Genomic DNA, 24,249 nt, shown 5'->3' with positions numbered 1-24,249 from the left:
GATGTCCCAGGTGGTACAAAAATAAGCAGTCACCTAAAGCTGTATTTTCAGCATTTATCTGTGCATACTTCGAACAGCAAATATATATAGAAAGCACTTAAATTGTGTTCTAGGGCTGCCTGAAAGATCCATGACTGATAATTAAAAGGAACAAGGACAGAAAAGTCACATTACAAATAAATACATACTTCTTTATTTATAAACCATATTTAGTGCCAAAACAAGCAATTTGCAGGCTGATTATGCAACACATGGCTGGCATTTTTCTTTTGGCAACTTGAAGAACTTTTAGCCCTGTGGATGTTGCTGCCCACCTGTATAATTCTAAAAGAAACTACTAACTTTCCAGCTTGGCTGCTGTGCTCTTCTAATGCAGCCCAAGTGCAACATTCCACACAATTGCCTGGGAGGCTTATGTAATAGTTAAATTCCAGTCCAGGAATATTTTAGAGAAAGTTAAACATTCTATAAATATTTTCAAACAGGTTTCAAATGGTTTAATTTAGCTTCTCTGTGGATACCCAGGGGCTGCTGCCCTAAAGGTACCTCTGAAGACAAAAGACTAGGAGTACATCATAACCCCCAAAAGTACTTCAGCCCTCACAGTAAGCAAAAAAAAAAAGCACTATAATTGCCAGAGCAATTCAGTTTAGGAACCTAATAGATACTTTATTGCCTGATAATTATAAAAGAAACTTTGTTTCCGTTATGGGAAAAGCTAATACTCCCAGGAGGGGGTTGAATTCATACAGCAGCTGCAGTGGGAGGCAAGGAGTCTCCTCTGCTAAAATCGAAAGCAAATGAACAGACAGTTCACTGTGGACTGTCAGTTTGTTCGTTTTCGGTTTCAGCTTCAGCAGAGGAGTCTTCTTGCCTCCCACATAAAGTATTTCAGCTCTAGGCATTAACCTCGTGAAAGTGGAGGAGCATGGGCCCGATTTCCCCTTCTTCCACCCCCTCCAACCCTCTGTTATGGCGGAACCTCTGCACAACAATCCTCCTACAACCCGGACGATTTCGAAAAAGCCCTCTCACCTGTTTCAGATTTCAAGATTTCAGCAGCCCTTCAGAGCGTGGCGGTGCTGTAGAAAAGCCTCCACAGCAGGCCCGGTTCTAGCGGGTGGGCCGGGTGGGCCAGGCCCACTCAAACATGAGCCTGGCCCACCTAAATTGGATCCTTGGCCCTCGCAGAGAGGGCTTGAAGGCAAGCTGCGCGCAACGCCATTGGGCTCAAAGTGCTTCAACCCTCCCTGTTGTGTGCCCGGGCCGAAACAACTTCCCGGACACACAGACAGTTTTAGAGATTATCGCAGCCCCACCCGAGTACTTCACGGGTCTTTAAACGACTATTTACATGTTAATGAGGCTTCGTTTCCAATTTAGAGGTGGAACAAAGGTAAACCAGGAGTCTCCAGTGTTGAAGGACACTTCCCGTTTTCACCACCGTTTTCACCATTTTGTCTCAGTAAATTTCAGGAAATGTATCACGTCGTCTTTTTTTGGGAGAAGGTCGACACAATAGCGAGGGCGGCAAGTTTTCATAAATTCCTGGGGAGGATTAGGTGGAAGCCCTGATCAGAAAGCAGTTAAGAGATGCTGCTGTGTGAAAGTTAAATGTAATAACCTGGTGCTTCGTTGTGTGTGCTTTCCGTGGTTATGGGGGCTGCCAACTGCACTCTGTGCCCCTCGAACGAAGCACAGGTGTACTCCTGCTTTGTTGTGGAACGTCCCTGATTTTGAAGATAAAAATATGGTTACTCCTAGAGGAGCCGGGCACCAATGGGCCTATTACAGCACCTTATGCATGCGCTGTGCCTGCACTGCAGCACTTTCAGAATCCACTGTACATTACAGTAAAGTGCATCAAACCCAAGTTGTCTGTTGCATGCTCGGATCCCACTCCTCACGTAGTCGCATTGGGTCACTGAATGCGCAGCTTTTTATTTAGAGTATATCAGGGTGGTGAAGTGTGTGCTGGAGCAGTGATTGTTATAAACTGATGGGGCGTTCTCGGCTCCCGGAGTGATGTGCAGGTCTCCTGTGCAAGGCAGATGATCCCACGAATAGCTGTGTTTCACTCTCACAAGTGCCCAGGTGCGTATATTTTACCCAAGTGGGTGTGTGTTCATTAGTGAAAAAAACAAGTCAAAGTGAATTTTGGTTATCAGGCGCCCATCGCGCCAGTATTTTCATACTGGTGGACGACCGCTTAAAGCTCGAGATTGGCTCGAGACCGATGCCTGGCTCTGACTCGGGGTCCTCATAGACCCTTGAGCCTAACACGATCCGAGCCCAGACCCTTCTTGAGGCACGAAACACCAACACTGACACATTGCCTAGTGCCATCTTTTACCGATAGACTATGCGCCTATGTTAGTGTATTTTTAAAGTTGTACCAGCTTGCTGGTCTTCACAAGCAATGAAAAGCAGCATTGTGTTGCAACTTTAAAAACACCAACAGGAACACACTGCCTTTAGCAGCTCTGTCTAAAAGACCCATCTTGGCATTTAAAAAAAAAGTTTTAAAAGAATATGGTGGGAGGATGAGGTTTTATGACCAGAAGTGCTGACTTTGGACCTTGATAACCAGGTTCAAGTCTTGGTGTCGCTTAACGTCCTGTGATTTTGGGCAAATCACCTATTCGCTCTGTGCTTAAAAATGAATGGGGCCGTGTGTTAATGTTACGAGTGCTCATGAAAAGAGCTCTTCAATACCTTCAGGCCCAGTTCGCGCTATATAAAACTGCATAAAGAAAATAGAAGAAAAAAATGAATTGCTGGTTTTCAGAGGTGACAAAAGCAGATTGGCCTAAACCACTTTCACAGGTTATGATAAGCAGAATTGTGCTAAAACTGTAAAAGCACCCAAGAAGCTCATCATAACGACCCCCCCATTCCCACCGCTCGGGTCTTCCTTCGGTTGTCCCATGAGTACTTGGGCTCGCCCATCTGTATTTTTATAGCATACGCGTGAATAAGTCGGCGCAGTATAAGATACATTTCTCATCACAAATGAACGTTACCGTTTTATAAGCCTATGTTCGTTTTAATAGCGAAATTGCCTCAGAATTGTTTTGTCCTAGTCGCACTATTAACTTTTTTTTACAGAATAATTTTAATCTCGACTGTCATTTTCAAGCGATCTGTTAAGAATTGTGCCAAATCTAGTGTTGGGGAAGTTGGCAGGCCCTCGTCAGTCTAAAATAATAATATTGGCTGACAAAACCTACATGTAGGTATATTACATATGGCTTAAATAACCCTACTGTACATATTAAGGATTTAGCAAGTTACAGACAAGTTCCATGACTATATAGTAGAATGAGGCTGAAGGCAAAGCTCCTTTATAAGGTTGTGGAGGTAACTTGTAATATTACATTAATGTATGCCAAGGTGTACTTTATTCCTTATAATACATGGTCACACATTTGCCTTCCAACAATACTCAAATATCCTTGATATTTTGTTTTTTCATTTAAAATAGATAGGATGGGTGCAGGTGTGGAGAATAAAAGTAGAATCTGTATTGTAAAATTAAGCACACTAAAAAGCAGTTAAATATTTGTTGCAAAATATATTTATATCAGTTTGACATAAGTGATTTTAAAAATAACGCTCTTTAATTACATGAAGTGCACACAAAATAAACATGTTGCGATAATATCGTCCTTCTGCATATCACTGTTCATCTAGAAAAACAAAGCAGAAGAAACAAGCATTGGCATAGCCAATAGGTCTTGCCTTTGGGACCTTATAAGTGTTTAGCCATGCAACAGTTGATGTTGTTGCACTAAGTTTATTGTGCTGGATAACTAAACATTTATAAGGTCCCAAAGGCGAGACCTATTGGCTAGGCCAATGCTTGTTATCATTATCAATGGCCGATGCAGGACAACAATAAGACAATACAAAATGTCCAGATAACGCTGGTGATTAATGATCCTGCTGGAGAGCAATAATTTGTCTGTTAGTAGTTTTTAAATGCAGATGAACTGTGTTTTATGTGGATAGCTCAGTGGGTTACTGCATTTTTCACAGAGATCCTTGCGTTACTTGCAGTTCAGAAGTTACAATCCTAACATAGGACAGTGACCAATGAACTGTCATCAAAGAGCTGCATACAAACATGAATGGTATAGTTAGAACTTCGCTTTTTTTGTTTTGTGATATAGTTAGAACTGCCCCAGTCTTTCATTATTCTAATGTTGCTAAAATGAGTATGTTTGGGCAGATATACATTTTTATCCATAAAGCTAACCCCCATGGAATACTCTTTAAATCCTAAGGTTGTGTTTCCCCAGGCCAAACCCTCTTAAAATAAACTGCCCACCAGTATGGATGATCCAGTCCCGCCTGGACTTTAACAACGTCCTCTACCTTGCTGCTCCAGACTATACACTGCGGAGACTAAAGACAGTGCAGAACTATGCAGCTCGCACACTGCTTCAGCTCCCACGCAGACAATCAGTTAGAGCTGGTCTGATCAGCCTACACTGGCTACCAGTGCGCCAAAGAATCCACTTCAAAGCCATGTGTATTGCCCACCAGGCCTTCTGGGACACAGGTCCTTTGATCACCCGTGACCTAGTCTCCCACTACCAACCTAGCAGAAACCTCCGCTCAAACCAGGCCTTCATGGCTACCGCACCTAGAATAAAAAAGGCTAGATCAGGTGGCAGGACCTTCACCCACAATGCTTCCAAGACGTGGAACGCCCTTCCCCTTCATCTGAGAGCCAACCCCAATCTCTCCTTATTCCGTAAACAGCTAAAGACATTCCTCTTCAACTCCTCACAGTAATTCTCTGCTAGCTTTTCTTGCTTCCGCCAATTATCTCTTTTGGTTCCTAGCGCTTGGACGCCCCTGGGCAGCAACCGCGCTCTACAAATTCACATACATACATACATACTCGTGATTCCTAAACCTCATTGGCTTATGTGACATTCCCTGTAGACTGATTTACATACTTGTATGATTCATTCTCTCTGTATAATGTGTGCGTGGTGTAAAGTACTGACACACACTACACTGATATGAGTAGCGCTATACAACAAATGAAATGCATATGAGAGAGGGGCTACGTAAAGATGAGGGGCACTATTGGAGAAGGTAGTGGGAGGGGATACGGAGCGATGAGGGGCACTGGTGGAGGGTGGCAGTGAGGGAATCCGAGGAAGAGGTCATGGGTGGAGGGGGGAGCTAGGGAGAGATGAGGGGCACTGGTGGAGGGTGGCAGTGAGGGAGTCTGAGGAGGAGGTCATGAGGGGGAGGGGCTACAGAGAGATGAGGGGCAGCGGTGGAGGGTGGCAGTGAGGGAGTCTGAGGAGGAGGTCATGGGGGGGAGGGGCTACAGAGAGATGAAGGGCACTGGTGGAGGGTGGCAGTGAGGGAATCCGAGGAGGAGGTCAATAGGGGGGCCATGGAGGGATGAGGGGCACTGTTGGAAGGTGGTGGTAAAGGCATTTACGGAGAAAGAGGTTATTGGTGTGGCACCAAAAAAGACATTTTCATCAGCACTGAAGCCGGCCCTGTCATGGCCTTTCTGTTTTTGTTTATTTAATTAGCAGTCGGGTCATACGGGCTACTGTGGAACATACTTTAAAGTGCGTGCTAATTATATTTACTGCTATATTCAATGTTTTAAGTTTGAAGGTGATTTTAATAATATTTTTACCGGGAAAAATGAAAGTGGAGCCCGATGGTGCCTGATATGGGGCTGGGGCCCAAGGTCAGCGGTGAGATAAGGTGCACTGGAGAGGAGTAGTGGATAATCAAGCCTGTAAGGGAGTACGTTGCAGAGTCCGGGGTCAGGTGGAGGTAGTAATGAAGAGGGATTCTCCCTGAAGATTCGCACAGAGAGAACCCGTGAAGTGCCACTTGCCTGATACTCCCACCTCAGAAACCTCCTCTTCCCATCATAGGAACATTACATGGAAAAAACACTTTTTGAGAGTGATAATATTTATAAAGAGATTTGGAAAAGAGTGCGTTTTACTGGGCCTTGTAAGACTAAGAAGAGATAAAGGAGGGCCCTGAAGCAGACCTGCCCAGACATATATGCGACAAATCGAGCCTGCAGAGGCCCACCCAAATGTACCCTTGGCCCACCCAAGTAAAAATTCCTGGAGCCGGGCCTGCTCCACAGGAAACCAGGAATAAAAGGCAGCAAGTAATGGATGCAGGAGTTTTATGCCCGCAAATTTCGAGGCATTTCCGGCAATCTCAGCTGCTGTCCCCCTCATTGACATGCTGATTTGAGAAAGCCGAGCAGCAGTGAATCACACATCACCATTCGAAATGGGTGATGACTTGCGACCTGGGACAGTAGGGAAATTAGATCACAACAAAGGTCAGAGTTTAGGCAGGAATGCGCCCCCCCCCCCCCCTGGGATGGTGGCGTGCCCTCCAGGGGGGCGCGCCCCACAGATTGAAGTGCCCTGGTGTAGTGTATGGAAGAGATGGAAAAAAGCACTTCGCAGGAGCAGCTGAAAGGCACTCAAAGCTCCTCAGTGTCAGTCGCAGATGCTGATGTCAGATTAGCCGCCAGGGCAGCGAAGATGCTATCTGCAGCCTCAGCCAGCCACATTCAATGCCTTTAATTAACAACAAGAGGGGGCAGTAGCTGAAACACCCCAAGCCTCCTCCACCGCCACTGTGTAAACTAGTTGTTGCCCCATGTTCTTCGGCAACTCGGGGGACAAGAAGCTGCTGCTTCTGAGGGCCTGGACACATCCGGAATGAAAGAGGGAGGGGTGAAAGCAAAGCAGCTACAGCAAGCCAGTATTTAAAGGTGCAAGCACTTATCAGAAGTGCTCAATGTCAATAATATTTAAAAGAACATTGCGTGTGCCACAACAGACTGGCATTCACTCCAACTGAACAATGATTTGCCGGACTGGGAGGAAATGAAATCACGGCAGAAGAGAGGCCAGGGAGGGGTCGGAATAAACAGTAAAGGGGGAGCAGCTGCAAGCGGCAGAGCAGGAGACGTGAACAATGTAGGGAGGTGTGAGAGGAGTATGGTGAGGGGAAGGAAGGCAGGGCCGGACTGAGACCAGCAACCAGCTCTGGCAGGTTGCTTTTCCACCGGCCCTGGTAACGGGAGGGGAGGGGGTTGTTACCCGCAAAGCACTGCTACCGCTTTTCTTACAGAGGGCCAATTTTGCAGCGCTGCTACAAAACCGGCACTCTGTACGAAAAGCGGCCCCCTGCGGCCACAAAACCGGCCCCCACCCCTCCAGCCCACCGGGGAAATGCCCGGTGTCCGCAAATGCCAGTCCGGCCCTGAAGGAAGGTGAGTTCCATCATATTCAGAAGGGGTCCCTACACCTTGGTGAGGAAGATAAATCTAAGTGATCAGTTGGATTTATAGCGAGTGAACCAAACACAAGCCGAGGAGCACACCCAATGCCGTCAGCTGAGAAAAGAATCGTGTTAGCATCAAAACATGAAGCACGGGACCTTAGATGGAACTATAACTCAAGTGTGTGATCTGAGGGCTGGGAACGGGTCCAAATTTTCCCGGAGTCTGTACCTCTGACTTGCACACTGGAGAGAAGACTTGGCGAATGTTGGAAGGGCTCAAAAGGGGGCAGTAGCTGAAACACCCCGAGCCCCCTCCACCACCACTGAGTAAACTAGTTGTTGCCCCATGTTCATCGGCAACTCGGAGGACAAGAAGCTGCTGCTTCTGAGGGCCTGGACACATCCGGAATGAAAGAGGGAGGGGTGAAAGCAGAGCAGATACAGCAAGCCAGTATTTAAAGGTGCAGGCACTTATCAGAAGTGCTCAATGTCAATAATATTTAAAAGAACATTGCGTGTGCCACAACAGACTGGCGTTCACTCCAACTGAATAATGATTTGCCGGACTGGGAGGGAGTGCAATCACGGCAGAAGAGAGGCCAGGGAGGGGTCGGAATAAACAGAGCAGGCGTGAAAGCACGGCGGGAGAGAAGCCAGGGAGGGAGGGGATGGAACAAACTGAGTGGGAGATGCATGGGCGAGCGCAGACTGCAACACAGATTCCTTTGAAGTCTGATGGGGGGGCGGGGGAGCGGATTCCTTTGAAGTCTGATGCTGAGGCTCACAGGCGTGCGATGTGCAAGCGCCTTGCTCACATGAATTGTACCCGCTCCGCAGTTTGGGTAGACTTTTGAAATCCTTACTATACTCTTGACAAACCAGCATTGCTAAAGCAATGCCGTAGTCAAGACCTAACAATAAATCTCAATCATTGTGGAGAAGCTCCTGGCTTGACGGGGGCCCCAGTGTATGGTGGGGAGACCTCGGAAACTCGGGGGAGCATCTGCGCCCTTTTTATGAAATTTCCATAAGACATGAATCCCTGTCATGTCGCGACGCTCACCGATGTCGTAATGACGACTAGCGACTGCCAAACTGTGAGACTCTTATACTAGTTTCCCAACTCTCAACCTCAGTCTGTTCCTGTTTTTCGAAGTTCGGGGGTGGGGGGTGTTTGGGATTTTTTTGCTTTATTTAAATTGTTATTTTTATTCCCTTTCTTACTTTTTCACACCTGCTACATGTTTCTCCCTTTGCCAGCCCTACCTGCCTAAAATTCCACCCTAGTATGCTGATAGTGGCCCTATAGTAGATGATCTCCTGGATCTGCTTCATGTGGTGTCCTGCATTTTAAATGGCTTGCTCCACAAGGTCAAGCGGGGGCAGTTCTGAAGAACGCTTAAAGGGTGGGGGCTGAGGTCCTAATACTCCAAGAGACCCACCTAATGGGCAACAAGGTCCCTTGTTTTGGCCGGTTCGGTTACACCAGGTTTACCACTCGGGGTTCACCATGGGGTCCGGAGGCACCTGCATCTTAATCAAGAATCAAGTTCCATTTCAGCTTGTTAAGACGTCTGCGGACCACCAGGGTCGATATAAGGCTGTGACAGGTATGTTATATGGGGAATCCCTTGTGTTTCTTTGCGTGTACCCCTCTTCTCCCCTTCGTCAGTCTTTTATTGACCCAATGATCAGTTTTTGGGGTGAACTTCATGAGAGGCTCTCAGTGATTGGGGGTGACTGGAATGATATTATGGATCATTCAGTGGATAGGTTGTGTGCACACAGGCCTCCCCCTGGATCTAGTAGAACTCCTCTGCCATCCCTAGATGTCTGCCTTAGGTTTGGTTGAAGTCTGGACGGTGCACCACCCACTTCAGGGGGCTACACCTTTTTCTTCCCGGTGCATGACGCCTTTATTATTTTTTAATTCTGCGTTCTTATTGCATAGAATTACAAATGTCTTTGCTGGCCCTGGGACTCTCCCTGGCATTGGCTGCAGGATTTGTTATACTCTGGGTCCTGTAAAGAAGTCCCAAACGCATACTCTGTATTGCCATACGCGATGGCATGCCCTATAGACCTCTTGGAGCTGCTTTGGTAGGTAGATGTAGAGGGTACAGGCAGAGGATGTCTAGTCCTTTGACATGCCCAGTACTGTTGATAGTAGCAATGTACACTTATTCATTAGAATATATTGGTCATATTTAAACTTAAATATGTATGGGTAGTGCTGTAGGTGCAAATAGGAAAATGTGCTTGGCAGTGCAAGCTAATGTAGAATGAGAATTGAAACACTGATCATCTGCAATGTGTACTGAGTTTACTGTAACTATGTCTGGGAAAATTAATGTTCAAATAAAAATGGCATAATGGACCGGGCGATTGGATTGCCTGAAGAGTGTCCTTCATGATTGCCTAAAGATATTCTGTATACTGAAAGTGAAACAGAAATATTTTAAAAGAGCAAACAATGCATTTTAAACACATTTGATCCCGCATATTGGTCAAAACAGGATTAATGCATTTTTTTCATAGTTCATTTCTACATTTCTAAAGCCCTGCTCGCCCCAAAAAATCCTTTAAAAGGTTAATGGCCAAGTTTGCCTCTTAAAGACTTGTCACTTAGCAGCACTTTAATCAAAAGCGAAATGCACTGTCTTAATTGTGAAAATGTGTTTGGGGATTATCAAGGAGATATTCAAGCTCATAGCTTATCCTGCTGAACAGATGTGTAAAACATAACCCATAAAATATATTTTAAAATGTCCATAGCCTTCCATTGTAATTCTGTGACCCTCCATTACCAGATTCAAAACTGGATTTCAATAAGCTTGGTATCAAATGTTAATGTGTCAATAAAAAGAGATTGCCAACCCATCTTCTGTGAGCACACAGAGACATGGTAGACTTTGAACATTTTGATCGAAAGCCATGTTAACTTCACTCAATGGAGTCATCTAAGAAATTATATCATTCAACGAAAAAGTCATTGTGTTCCAATCCATGCCTTTACCCTACTCTGAGAATCAAATAAAATACCCTGAACGATTGCATATCTCACCATTTGCACCTGCACGATCACTAAAGAAAGGTTGCAAGGCCTTTGCTGTAGTTCTACAAGGTAACGCTTGCAAATGGAGCACTGTGGGACGGGGTGAAACTCTAGCCTAGACTCCTGTTTTACTTATTTGTAATGATAACTTTTTAAATAAGGCCTTGCAGAACCATACCTTCTAAGAAGCATAGCAAAAGGAGAAGATTTGACCTTGCCGATGAGCACGCACTGTGGTATTCCCTGGTACCTGCTGGCATATGTCGGGCATGGCTCTGCTCACCTGCTGTGCTGATGCTGTGGACCTAGCCTGCACATAGGCCAGCTGCCAGCCCCAAGCGGCCAACAACGCAGACATAGAGCATCAATGAGCCATCTTTATGAATCACCAGAGACCTGGTTAAGAAGCACAAGAACCACTTACCAAGTGCAGGTGAGCTGAATGGAGACAACCTGAACAGCATACTCCTTCTCTGTGCCAGCTTTTTATTTGTTCACCTACTTTGGACCTCACCCCATATTTGACATGTTCTAGTACCCGCTTACATCCACATGGAGTGTTGGGAATCCAGACTCATCACCACCCTTAGTTGTCAGGGTGCTGAAAAAGTTAATCTAAACCACTCTTGCGGACCCTGCTAGGGAGTAAAATAGCCTTGTGTTTTCCTGTGGTGTGCTGGCGGGCCCCCATTCCAACTTCCCCGCAGGCAAGTCTGCCACTTGCCCTCGTGTGACAGGCAGCAGTTGACGGATTGATGCGAGCATCTTGGGGTTGAGAGCCTTCCAAATTTCTAGGTATCCCCAAAACCAAGAGGAAAAACAACATCCCCTGGCCCTATAACTCTTTAATGTTTATTTCAAGATATTTCTTTTTGCTTTGCTAGAATGTTTCTTTTTTTTACCATAGGTCGCACGCATCCTTTATACTGTGGATTTCAAACAATATAATGGTAAATATAATATGGTGGGTGTACTATGATCCTCTATGTTATTAAAAGGAACTTTGAACATTATGACATTTCTTATCGTTTAGTCATTGTTAACAGTAATGTGGTCGACTATTCTTTGCAGCTATATTTTTGTGTTATATGCTGTGTACATATTTGTGTGACATTTACTGCATAGCACTCTTTGTACATATATCTTTATATCTAGTGTGTTGTTACATTATTTGCTTTTTTTATACAAAATAACATTTTGACATTCCATATATCTACTGTGTTGTATCTTATCTAGTCGACTCTTAAACCTTCACATCTGCTCCTTTGAGTTAACTGCTAAACCAAGCCATCAGGGTGTGATAGAAAATAGGAAGGCTAACTTTACGTCGTACACTGACAACCTAGTGTCCCAGTTTGAGGGAAACACTTTCAGTATCCTATTTAATATTGCTATATGGTCCTTGTGACTGCAGGGATCAGACAAAAGTCCTGATATAACACCAAACTTTCCCATTGATATCCCTGTCCTTTTAAGTTATTGAATTTATTCCTCACTCTTAGGAGGGTAGGGAAGTTCCAGCCTGGGATGTTTTGAGAGCCTAAATTCAGAAATGTATTCTGTATCATACCGCCTAACCTCAGGTTTGAAGCGTTGCTTTTTTGGCAGGCCGCTGAGGTTTTTCATTCTGCCCCTCCCCCTCATTGCCCTGCCTGGGATTCTGAGCCCCGTGATTTTCAAGATTTTTAAGTATTTGAGGTCCTTCTCCCTCTGTCCTCTTCAACTCTTGCGAGGGGCTTCTGAGTTTTAGGAATACACCCATTCAAGTTGCTTTCTTCTTTGCAACCTAAGGCTGTCACACTTCTCGTTTGGATTACGGGCTAGATAGCTACCTTGAGTGGTACCACATTGGTGTAAGTATGTATGTATGTATGTATGTATGTATGTATATATATATATATATATGTGTATGTGTGTATATATATATATATGTATGTGTATATATATATATATATATATATGTATATATATATATATGTATATGTGTGTAAATATATATATATATATATATATATATATATGTGACGCTCCGTTCAACCAGATCCTTCGGAGCACTCAAGTGGCGGGTGCTGTCTTCGCGCCGGTTGCACGCGATAAATATAAAAGCTCCTGAGTCTCCCTCCCGTCCCGGAAAGAGAGTTTAAGCACTCCAGGTTAGGCAAACGATTTTTATTCAACACACAGCGCAGATGACATCCGCGCTGTGTGTTGAATAAAAATCGTTTGCCTAACCTGGAGTGCTTAAACTCTCTTTCCGGGACGGGAGGGAGACTCAGGAGCTTTTATATATATATATATATAGATATATATATATATATATATATCTATATATATATATATATATCTATATATATATCCAACACAAAGGTAGCTCCCAATAGAAGAGTCCACAGGTCAGTATTCTTCAGTCTTTTATTTGATGAAAAGCTGAATACTTAAAAGGCAAGAAGCATTGCATCGAGTCTTGTTCCGCCAGACGCGTTTCAGGTATTCGTCCCCTTTGTCAATGGCGATGCCTGTTCCTCACAAGATGGTTTGTGCACTGATATTTGAACATTAGGACCTATCCTAGTGGGAGGGGCTACTTGCACAGCCTTCTGGTCCTTGTAGTGCTGCCATGTCTTACTCAAGTGAGTCCGTCTTGCCAAAGTGCACCAAATTCAGATTATAAAAACCTCAGTGGGTTGAAGATCTGGATTCTGCTTTATCAGCACGATTAATGAAAACTTTTCAAGCAGAATCCAGATCTGGTAGGTCCTAATGTTCAAATATCAGTGCACAAACCATCTTGTGAAGTGCACAATATGGGACTGCTAGTACTTTCTTGTCCCAATGAAGGATGGTGGTCTTCGTCCAATCCTAGACTTCAAGGTCTTAAACCTTTTCTTTTGAAGTTGAAGCTCAAGATACTGTCCCTAGCCTAGGTTGATCTGGTGCTTGAACTGGGAGAGTAGATTGTGTAGATCTCTAATAGTGCATCTGTCATCACTGATTCGCTCTGCCTCAGGCTCTCTACATTGCTTAAGTCCTAATGATGAAACACCACTGACTATAAAAAAAAAAACGCCACAGACCCTAGTTCATTGTATATGTGATTTTGTTTGACGGGCCGTGCTATGCATGATCTGCTGATACATGTGTTGTGCGCCTATACTCACTTCACCACTGTGTGTTTTTAAATTTTGTTACATTTTGACTTATTAAATCTGCCGTTGGGTTCTTTGTATTGTTAATATTATTACTAGGGATCCATGTTCTCTATGATACAGCTTTTATCCCAGGTGATCCTTGGCTTTCTCTTGCTCAAATGTACTAAGGCATTTCAACTGTGTTGATTTTAGTCGATCAGTTGCTTTGCTGAGAATTTTGACCTTATTTTGAAGTAGACTTGTTGTAAAATTATCTATATTTAATAAATATCTATAGTGAGCTTCATTTACGACTGAAGTGATGGATTGTGGGTAAAAGGCTCAATTTAAGTTCTGGTAATTAGGGTTTGGAAGTTGCTGAAGGAGGAGTCACCCAATCTCTCACAGACCTGTTGAAAGTGCTGTGTAGCAAAAATGTGGACTTAGATCATCATCATGTACTTATCTGATGCATATCAACCTCTGATCCCCTGATTTGCATCAACTTTTTATAGAACTGCTGAGTTATGTATATGGATGTATGCATTCTCTGTGTGAGCGCTTGTGTTTAGTGCATGTGCACAGAAGCACACAACAGCTAATTGTTTTTTTTTTTAATATATATTTTTATTGGTATTTTGCAAAAATCGACAATTAGATTGCCATCAGGAGAAAAAAGAAGAAACAGAAAACAAAACACAGGTGAAGCAGAACATATTACATCTATTATCACTGTCCACAACTAAGGGTGTTAGCTCTACCAATACAAATATATCTCACCAATTATTTAGAGTGTCGTCCAACATCGGTCCATCTTATGTATGCATGTTTATAATTTGATACATAATTTGCCATTGACATTGTACAAATCCAAACCAATGGAAAATGAAAAAAAAAGAAACAAAAAGAAAACAAGCAACGAGTAACTAGTGCAGAGGAGTGGTGTGAGCACGTCTAAGTGCTAATATCTAGCAGGACTGGGGACATTCCCAACCTGTAAAGCTGGACTGTGGCAGGGGACCCCCTCCTTGCTGGTACTCTCCTACCCTCAGTAGACTTAGCCATTCCAGTGTGTATTCCAAGCCTCCGCATTCCCTCACCATATGTCAGACACCAGGAGCTCCTGATGGCCCCAGTCTAGTCACCTGGATCTGGGTATCTATTTGTGACCAACGGTCCGACTCTCCCCCTTCACTGCCTGATCCCACTGGCTTCTCCCATTCAGCTAGTACTTCCTTCCATTGCTGGGCCATTGGGAGCTTCCTCCCCCCTCTGGCCTCCTGCCATGTCAATGCTCTGCCCTCTGCTCCCGCCCATGCAATGACATCCCTATTCCAAACTGAAATCTGTGGATCCCTCACAGAGGTCCACTCCATTGCGATCCAGCGTTTAGCTAACCCCAACGTAAGATCAATCAAGCGATTCCCAACTTTGCGTTTAGGTGTTCTGGGGAAGAGACCAAGCAGGCATGTCTGGATTGTTAAGGCCAACTCCCTACCAAGCACGTCCTTGATCTTAACCAACACCGCCTCCCAATAGGGGCGTAACCACTGGCAATCCCAGGTCATATGGCCAAAGTCAGCATCCGGATGTGCGCACCTACGGCATTGTCTCACTTCCCCTCCATACGTCACGTTGAGCCGATGTGGTGTCATATAAGTCATATGTGTATAGTTAAATTGGGTATATTTCAGTCGGGTCTTCCTGGAAACCTTCCCTGAAGATCTCAAAACACTACGCCACTCCAAGTCAGTAAGGACTTTACCTCCCATTGTATCCCAACGAGCCTGTAATCTATCCAGCGGGCCAGTGGAGGCCTCCACTAACGTCGTATAGAGCCATTTCACGAGATGCCCCACCGTCCCAAGAGTGAATAATGCATGTAGGACAGGGTGGGTATTGGGTTCCTCCCTTCCAGGGCCCCATAGTTGCGCAAACATGCGCATTAACGCTTCATATCGCAGGAATTGGCCCGGGGGAGTCCACTATCTTCCATCAGGTCCACGAAAGGGAGGGATCATGGCCTTGTCTAAGTAACAATCCCCTACAGTCTCCAGTTCAGCATCCAACCATCTGGCCAGTTGGGTTTCCATGAATACAGATTGAGGGTCCCCGTGTGGTAGAGCCTCCAAGGGAATCAAGGGGGAATACTTTACAGGTTGTTGCCTTCCGCTACTGCATCGTCTCCACGTCTGGAAGGCTGTGCACTGTAAAAGGGAGCAGAAGGGGGTGGACGTAGCCAGTAATAGGAGTTTTGCTGTCACTAATCCTCTACTGGATCTGTTAGGCACATTCCCTTCTCGTTCACTTCCTCCACCCATTGTGCCAACCATTGCAGTTGGGCGGCCAACATATAAAATTCGAAATTTGGCACCCCAAGTCCGCCTTCCAACATAGGGCGCTGCAAGATTTGCAGGGACACTCGCAGACTTCCATCACCCCAAATCAATTGCCGCAGGAGAGCGTGCAGAGGTCTAAACCAGCTTCTCGGCATCAGAACCGAGAGATTTACAAAAAATAGAGCAACCGGGGCAGCATAACGATTTTGGACAGCGTGATCCGGGCCATGATGGGCAATTGCAACGAGTTCCAAAACTGGACACAAGAGCAAAGGGAGCGCAACGTATTACCCAAATTCCCGTCCTTAAGATCATCCAGGTCATGAAAAATGTGTATGCCGAAATATTTAAATGTACGCTATGCCCAGAGGGTATCAGGTGGCAACGCTTCTGGAGTGGGTAAATGCCCAGCTATTGGAAACAAATAGGTCTTTGTTTTATTAACCTTAACCCCTTGCGTGCGTCGGACGGTGGGCTTGTGCAGAGGATGGCCGGGGGCCCTCCGAACCAAACCCACGCTATAAATCACCCGGTTAAAGGGTTAAGGCCCGAAAGAGCAGCAAAATCACCTAGGACTTGCAAGGCCGCAGTGCCCCCCCCCCCAATTGCCTCCGTGAGGTACAGCAACAGGTCGTCCGCATACAGCAAGATGTGGTGGCAACGCCCACCCAAGGTCAATCCCAACCCACATCCCCCCAGTCGGAACCACTCCGCCAGCGGCTCCACAGCCAAGGCAAATAGGAGCGGGGAAAGAGGACAGCCCTCGGAATAGAGAACTTGTAAGGTCTAGCTATGGCTCGTCCCGTCTTGACCCTCGCAGTGGGCGAGTCATAAAGGAGCTGCACCCAGTCATCCCCCAAGCCCATGCGACGCATTACCTTGAATAGGTACTCCCAGCTCACCGTGTCAAACGCTTTCTCCAGATCGACCGATAAAACCGCTGCGTGCTGGAGAGCTGGAGCATCCGTGTGATAGAGCACGGAGTAGAGCCTATGGATGTTATAAGAGGTGCTACGAGTGGGGATAAACCCAAACAACAGCTAATTGTATTGGCTTTTTTTTTATATTTATATTACTTATCAAAGAGTTCCAGCAGCTGCTTGTGAATTGTTGTATTCAGGATGGCAGATAAGCGGAGAGCATTGAACACGCAGAATACTATCTGCACTGTATAAATAGCTGCTGTTTTCCATTATGAAAGGATGCTCAGAGGAACTTTTCTTAGATAGTTTTAGACCTTGGAGTGCGGTGGAAAAAAATTGAAGGGTTAAGTTTTATAGAGTCCTGTTAGACGGGGACCCTGAGGGTCGGCCGGATACTGAGGGAGAGATCCCCGAGTGGGACCGTCTCCTGCGATCGTACAGACAAGTTACCTCCCTCCCCACAAACAGGCACCACACCAAGTCGAGTTCAATGCTTTATATAAGGTTCTTAAGGCAAGGATATCAGCGATACAGGATATCTCGGACCCGGGGGTCCTCTCACTTCTAGTCTCTGTAGGGAAAGGGGGTAGCGGGACAGTCTTGGTACCGGATCGGTACAGGTAGTGGTAAGAGGCGAGCTCACAATCCTCGAGCTGGGGTGTCTGTGGATCGGGCCGCGGCAGCGCCAGCAGGCCAAGATGATAGTCTCCCTAGATAGGGGGCCGCGGCAGCGCCAGCAGGCCAAGTCGATGGTTTCACGAGGCAGAGGGCCGCGGCAGCGCCAGCAGGCCAAGACGATGGTTTCACGAGGCAGAGGGCCGCGGCAGCGCCAGCAGGCCAAGACGATGGTTTCACGAGGCAGAGGGCCGCGGCAGCGCCAGCAGGCCAAGACGATGGTTTCACGAGGCAGAGGGCCGCGGCAGCGCCAGCAGGCCAAGTCACAGAGGAGTTCTTCTCGGGTCTCTCGACTCCAGGATACAACTGGTTTCCTGGTCTGGTCCTGCCCCAGTTATAGGTCTGGTCCCCTTTGATGTCCGGACCCTCGCGCCTGGGGGGGGCCGGGAGGTCCGGGATGAGGGAGTCCAGACACCCAGCAGGGGGGTGGAGCCAGCGCCCAGGCGGCCGGGGGTGATCGACACCTGGCGGAGGAGAGCCGTTGACGATTCCTTTCTCCCATTGACTCGCCAAGTGGTCACTCTGCCTCCCGGGGGGAGGTTGGTGCCTCGATGTCGGGCCCGGCCGGGCCCAGGGTGAGGGTCGAGTTGAGGCCACGCGGCCTCGTGCTGTAGTGGCCCAAGATGGCGGCTGGGCCGAGGCCGTGGTGTGGATGGTGACCTGGGCCAGCTGGGTTCGGAGCTGGTGTCTTGTGGGTGAGGAATTACAGTGTACTTCGGGTGGTCGTCGGGGACTCTGGCTGGGGATGCAGGGGGAGCCAGGGTCCAGGTCCCATTTGCGGGGAGGGGGCAGCCCGACCATGCGGCCTGTCCAACATGCGTCCCCCCCAGCTGAAGGCGGGGAGAGTCAGCCATCTTCCTGGGGACTCTCCTCGCTGAGGCGGAAAAAGCGTGACAGGCCGTCGGCGTTGGCGTGGTCCTGGCCTGGACGATGTTCCACCGTGAAGTCCATCCCCTGCAGGGAGATGGACCAGCGCAGCAGCTTCGGGTTCTCCCCCCGCATTTGCATCAGCCATTGCAGGGGTCGGTGGTCTGTTTGCACCCGGAAGTGGGTGCCGAAGAGGTATGGCCGGAGCTTCTTGAGTGCCCAGACTACGGCGAAGGCCTCCCTCTCAATGGTGCTCCAGCGCTGTTCTCGGGGCAATAGGCGTCTGCTGATGAAGACCACTGGCTGGTCGATCCCTTCGGCGTTGAGTTGGGAGAGGACGGCCCCCACACCATGATCGGAGGCGTCCGTCTGCACAATGAATTCCCGGCTGTAGTCGGGAGCCTGGAGCACGGGGGCCGTGCACATGGCGGTCTTTAGCTTTTCGAAGGCCGATTGGCAGTCCGGGGTCCAGTTGACGGTTTTGGGGCTCTTTTTGGAGGTGAGCTCCGTGACGGGCCCCACGATGCTGCCATAGTCCTTCATGAACCGCCGGTAGTATCCGGTGAGCCCCAGGAAGGCCCGGACCTCTGTTTGGGTCGTAGGGGGTCGCCAGGCCTGGATGGCAGCAATCTTGAGTTGGAGAGGGGCCACCAGCCCGCTTCCCACTTGGTGTCCTAGGTAGGTCACGGACCCTTGGCCCACCTGGCACTTGCTGGCTTTGAGGGTGAGCCCGGCTTGCTGGAGGGCGTGTAGAACCTCCCGCAGGTGGCGGAGGTGGTCGGTCCACTGGTGGCTGTACACAGCAATGTCGTCCAGGTAGGCGGCGCTGAAGCCTTCCAGGCCCGCCAGTACCTGGTTTACCAGCCGTTGGAACGTTGCCGGGGCGTTTTTCATGCCGAAGGGCATGACTTTAAAGTGGTAGTGCCCGTCTGGGGTAGAGAAGGCGGATCGTTCTTGGGCCCTAGGGGTGAGGCCGATCTGCCAGTAGCCCGCTGTTAGGTCGAAGATGCTCAGGTAGCGGGCGGCCCCCATCCGGTCAATTAGCTCGTCTGCCCGGGGGATGGGATGAGCGTCGGTCCGGGTAACTGCATTCAGCCCCCGATAGTCCACGCAGAACCGGAGCTCAGGGGCAACGCCCGGGGCAGCTGCCTTGGGAACCAGGACGACTGGGCTCGCCCAGGGACTGTCTGAGGGTTCGATCACTCCTAGGGTCAGCATTTTGGACACCTCGGTCTGGATGCAGGCTCGTACCCGGTCTGGTACGCGGTACGCTCGGTGTCGAATAGGAGGGCTGTCCCCGGTGTCCACATCGTGGAGGCACCAGGGGGTGACTCCGGGGGTGAGGGAGAACAGGGAGGCGAACTGCCTCAGGAGCGTTTGGCAGTCTTGGTGTTGCTCCGGGGACAGGGCCTCGGAGAGCTGGACCCCTTCCACTGAGCCATCCTGCTCGAGGGCCCTCAGTAAGTCCGGAAGGGGTTCAGAGTCTTCTTCTGTCCCATTATCGGTAGCCATCAGGAGGCTGAGTTCGGATCGCACAAAATGGGGTTTGAGCCTGTTGGCATGGAGGACCCGTAGGGGGTTCCGGGCCGTCTCCATGTCGATTAAATAGGTGACGGGCCCCTTGCGTTCGATTACCTTGAAGGGCCCGGACCATCTGTCTTGGAGTGCACAGGGCTCAACCGGGGACATCACCCAGACCTGTTGTCCAGGTTCGAACTCAATGGAGGACGTGTGCTGATCGTACCACCTCTTCATGTCCTCCTGACTGGCCTCGAGGTTGGCTTTGGCGGCGTCTCGGAACCGCCGGGTCTGGTTGCGGAGAGCCAGGAGATACCTGTAGATGTCCGGGGGAGTTTTCTGGGGAGGCTGCTCCCAACCTTCCTTGACTAGGCTGAGGGGGCCCCGGACGGGGTGCCCGTACAGGAGTTCAAAGGGGCTGAAGCCGAGGGACTTCTGCGGGACCTCCCGATAGGCAAACAGGAGGCAGGGAAGTAGCACGTCCCACTGGCGTCGAAGGGGTTCTTCTAGACCCATAATCATCCCCTTGAGGGTGCGGTTGAATCTCTCGACCAGTCCGTTTCCTTGCGGGTGATAGGGGGTCGTGAATTTGTAGGTGACCCCGCATTGTTGCCAGAGGGACTTCATATATCTGGAGATAAAGTTCGTGCCCCTGTCACTGACGACCTCCCGGGGGAACCCCACCCGGGAGAAGATCCCCATCAGGGCCCGGCCCACCACGGGGGCCGTCACGGTCCGAAGAGGGATGGCCTCGGGATAGCGGGTGGCGTGGTCTACAAGGACCAGGATGAACCGGTGTCCTTGGGCTGTTCGAGGGTCGAGGGGCCCCACAATGTCTATTCCCACTCGTTCAAACGGGGTGGTGACGACAGGAAAGGGTTGTAACGGTGCTTTGATTTTTCGGCCACTTTTTCCGCTGGCCTGGCAGGTGGGGCAGGCCTTGCAGTGGTTGGTGACATCCTTCCGCATGTGGGGCCAGAAAAAATGGGTCACCAGGCGGTCGTAGGTTTTATCCTGCCCCAGGTGTCCGGCAAGGGGGACATCGTGGGCTAAGTTCAGGAGGAAGTCTCGGAAGCGAAGGGGCACCACTAGCACCCGACTGGCCCCTAGTTCTGCAACTTTCTGCTCGCTGTAGAGCAGGTCTTGGTCCCAGTAGATCCAGTGGGCCCCCGAGGTATCCCCGGTGCTCTGGGCCAGGGCTTGCTGCCGGAGTCCTACGAGAGAGGGACAGGTTTTCTGTTCGGCCCGGAATTGTTCCTGCGTGGGGCCTCCCTCCTGCCGCCATTGTGCCAGGTCAGGGACGTCCCGAAGCTGGTCGGATCCTTCTTCGGTTTGGGTCAATGGACTGGCTTCTGGGGCGGCCTCCTCGGGGATGAGCGCGGGTGGAGGTTCTGGCCACTCGGGCTCTTCTGGGCTGGGGACCGCGCGGGCGGTCATGGACCTGGTCGTGACGCAGACCCATTCGGGGAGGCCGAGCATCCCCAGGTGCTCCCTCCGTTCGACAGCTGCCCAGGGAGAGCTTTCAAGGTCGTTTCCTAGGAGGCAATCCACGGGGGCATCATCGCGGACAGTTACTTTTAACATCCCTGTTACTCCTCCCCACTCGAAGGGGACGCAGGCCATGTGGCATAGGCTTTCGGAATTGTCGGCTGATCGGACAGGGCAAAGAATGTTCGGCAAGATTTGGTCTGGAGTGACGAGGTGGCGTCGGACCGCCGTTATACTGGCCCCGGTGTCGCGGAGGGCTTCCGCCCGGCGGCCATTAATGTTGACCCATTGACCGTACTTCTGGGTGTTGGCGGGAAGGGGGGCCCGCGGAATCATGTCTCTCTCCCCTAAGCAGACCAGTGCCATGGCGGCGGGTGCCCATTCAGAGGGATCGGTCTCGTACTCTTCCTGGTCTTCCGGGATTAGTTCTTCCCCTAGGGCCGCCGCTGCAACTTGGCGGGGGGTAGTGTTCGGATTCTTTGGGCAATTGGGATCACTGGCGTAGTGGCCGGGTCGCTGGCACCTGTGGCACGTAATGTTGGCCCGGAAACCGGCCCGGACGGCAGGGCTTCCTCGGCCAACCGGGGTCGAGGGGTTTCTGGGGGGTGACGAGGGGCCGGGGTCTCTCCCCCGACCCTGACTTCCTCCTCCCCCTCGGGGGCGATACGGTCTGGATAATTCGCTGGGTGCGTTCCGGCCAACTCGGGTGCTTTCCCACCGGTCGGCTTCGACGGCGAGTTGTCGAGGGTCGGTTAGCTTACTGTCCAGGAGGTGTTGCCGGAGCTCCACGAAGCAGTTGTTCGACAGGTGCTCCCATACGATAAGGTCAAAGAGTTGTTCGTAGGTGGTTACTTTGTTGCCCTTGATCCACCCCTCGAAGGCTCGGCTAAAAAAGTTCACGTACTCCACCCAAGTTGTACCCGGAATCCGTTTGCAGTCGCGGAACCGTTGGCGGTACATCTCCGGTGTGAGCCCGTATCGAGTGAGGAGGGCGGCCTTCATGTGGTCGTAGGAGGTCATTAGCTGGTCCGGGAGTTGTAGCAGGGCGTCCCGCCCTTCGTTGACAAACCTCCCCCATAATCCGGCTCCCCAATCGCTTCGGGGAATCCGGTGGGAGGTCATTGCCACCTCATAGGCTTTAAACCACTGCTGTATATCATCGTTCTTGTGGTATTCCCGGATAACATCTTTGGGGATGTGAACCTTGGGTTCGGTCGAGGCAGACGGGGTCGGTCGTTCGGGGAGCCCGAGGTCTTTATTCTGTTTCTGGACCTGCAGTGTTTTGAGATTGCGCTCATGTTCGTACTCTAGTTTCTTTTCCTCTAGCTCTCTCTGTCTTTGCTTGTCTTCTCGCTCTTCCCTGAGCCGTAAGTGTTCCAGGGTTATTTTTTGTTCGGCCAGCTTGAGTTCTCCATCCAAGCGAAGTCGGGCTAGTTCTAATTCGTGGAGTCTGGTTTTTTCTCTTTCTCGGATCTCTTCCAGGGAGAGACCCGCTCTTTCTTTAGTTGGTGCGGGGCTCGTCTCGGTTGTTTGTGTTCGGGGTACGGCCGTACCCGTTTCCGCCCAGGCTTCTAGGGCTCGTTTGAAGTCTTCCTTCGTACTCAGACCCGTGGTTGGGAGACCAAGTTCCATGCAATATTGCTTCAGTTCTCGGTGGTTGTAATCTTCCAATTTTTCCATCTGGAATTTCTCCGTTGTTCCGCTCTCTGTTGTCATGGTGGTCGTGTGTCGTGGGTCGGGTGACTTTCTGTACGATTATGCGTAGGTTCGGATCCCGTCGCTGGCCACCAATGTTAGACGGGGACCCTGAGGGTCGGCCGGATACTGAGGGAGAGATCCCCGAGTGGGACCGTCTCCTGCGATCGTACAGACAAGTTACCTCCCTCCCCACAAACAGGCACCACACCAAGTCGAGTTCAATGCTTTATATAAGGTTCTTAAGGCAAGGATATCAGCGATACAGGATATCTCGGACCCGGGGGTCCTCTCACTTCTAGTCTCTGTAGGGAAAGGGGGTAGCGGGACAGTCTTGGTACCGGATCGGTACAGGTAGTGGTAAGAGGCGAGCTCACAATCCTCGAGCTGGGGTGTCTGTGGATCGGGCCGCGGCAGCGCCAGCAGGCCAAGATGATAGTCTCCCTAGATAGGGGGCCGCGGCAGCGCCAGCAGGCCAAGTCGATGGTTTCACGAGGCAGAGGGCCGCGGCAGCGCCAGCAGGCCAAGACGATGGTTTCACGAGGCAGAGGGCCGCGGCAGCGCCAGCAGGCCAAGACGATGGTTTCACGAGGCAGAGGGCCGCGGCAGCGCCAGCAGGCCAAGACGATGGTTTCACGAGGCAGAGGGCCGCGGCAGCGCCAGCAGGCCAAGTCACAGAGGAGTTCTTCTCGGGTCTCTCGACTCCAGGATACAACTGGTTTCCTGGTCTGGTCCTGCCCCAGTTATAGGTCTGGTCCCCTTTGATGTCCGGACCCTCGCGCCTGGGGGGGGCCGGGAGGTCCGGGATGAGGGAGTCCAGACACCCAGCAGGGGGGTGGAGCCAGCGCCCAGGCGGCCGGGGGTGATCGACACCTGGCGGAGGAGAGCCGTTGACGATTCCTTTCTCCCATTGACTCGCCAAGTGGTCACTCTGCCTCCCGGGGGGAGGTTGGTGCCTCGATGTCGGGCCCGGCCGGGCCCAGGGTGAGGGTCGAGTTGAGGCCACGCGGCCTCGTGCTGTAGTGGCCCAAGATGGCGGCTGGGCCGAGGCCGTGGTGTGGATGGTGACCCGGGCCAGCTGGGTTCGGAGCTGGTGTCTTGTGGGTGAGGAATTACAGTGTACTTCGGGTGGTCGTCGGGGACTCTGGCTGGGGATGCAGGGGGAGCCAGGGTCCAGGTCCCATTTGCGGGGAGGGGGCAGCCCGACCATGCGGCCTGTCCAACAAGTCCTATATTTTCAACTTGATATCTCAGAA

The 24,249-nt window shown here is 49.9% G+C and overlaps 1 protein-coding gene across 1 annotated transcript in view; it reads left to right on the top strand.

Moving 5' to 3' along the window:
• CYP2U1 (cytochrome P450 family 2 subfamily U member 1) overlaps positions 1 to 24,249 on the top strand; it is a 203,744-nt gene that overhangs the window by 168,368 nt on the left and 11,127 nt on the right. The window lies entirely within an intron of this gene.

This window comes from Lissotriton helveticus, chromosome 2_1, assembly GCF_964261635.1.
Source record: "Lissotriton helveticus chromosome 2_1, aLisHel1.1, whole genome shotgun sequence".
Classification (NCBI taxonomy): Eukaryota; Metazoa; Chordata; class Amphibia; order Caudata; family Salamandridae; genus Lissotriton; species Lissotriton helveticus.
Note: the sequence above shows the minus strand (reverse complement) of the source record. Positions and strands in the feature narration are given on the sequence as shown.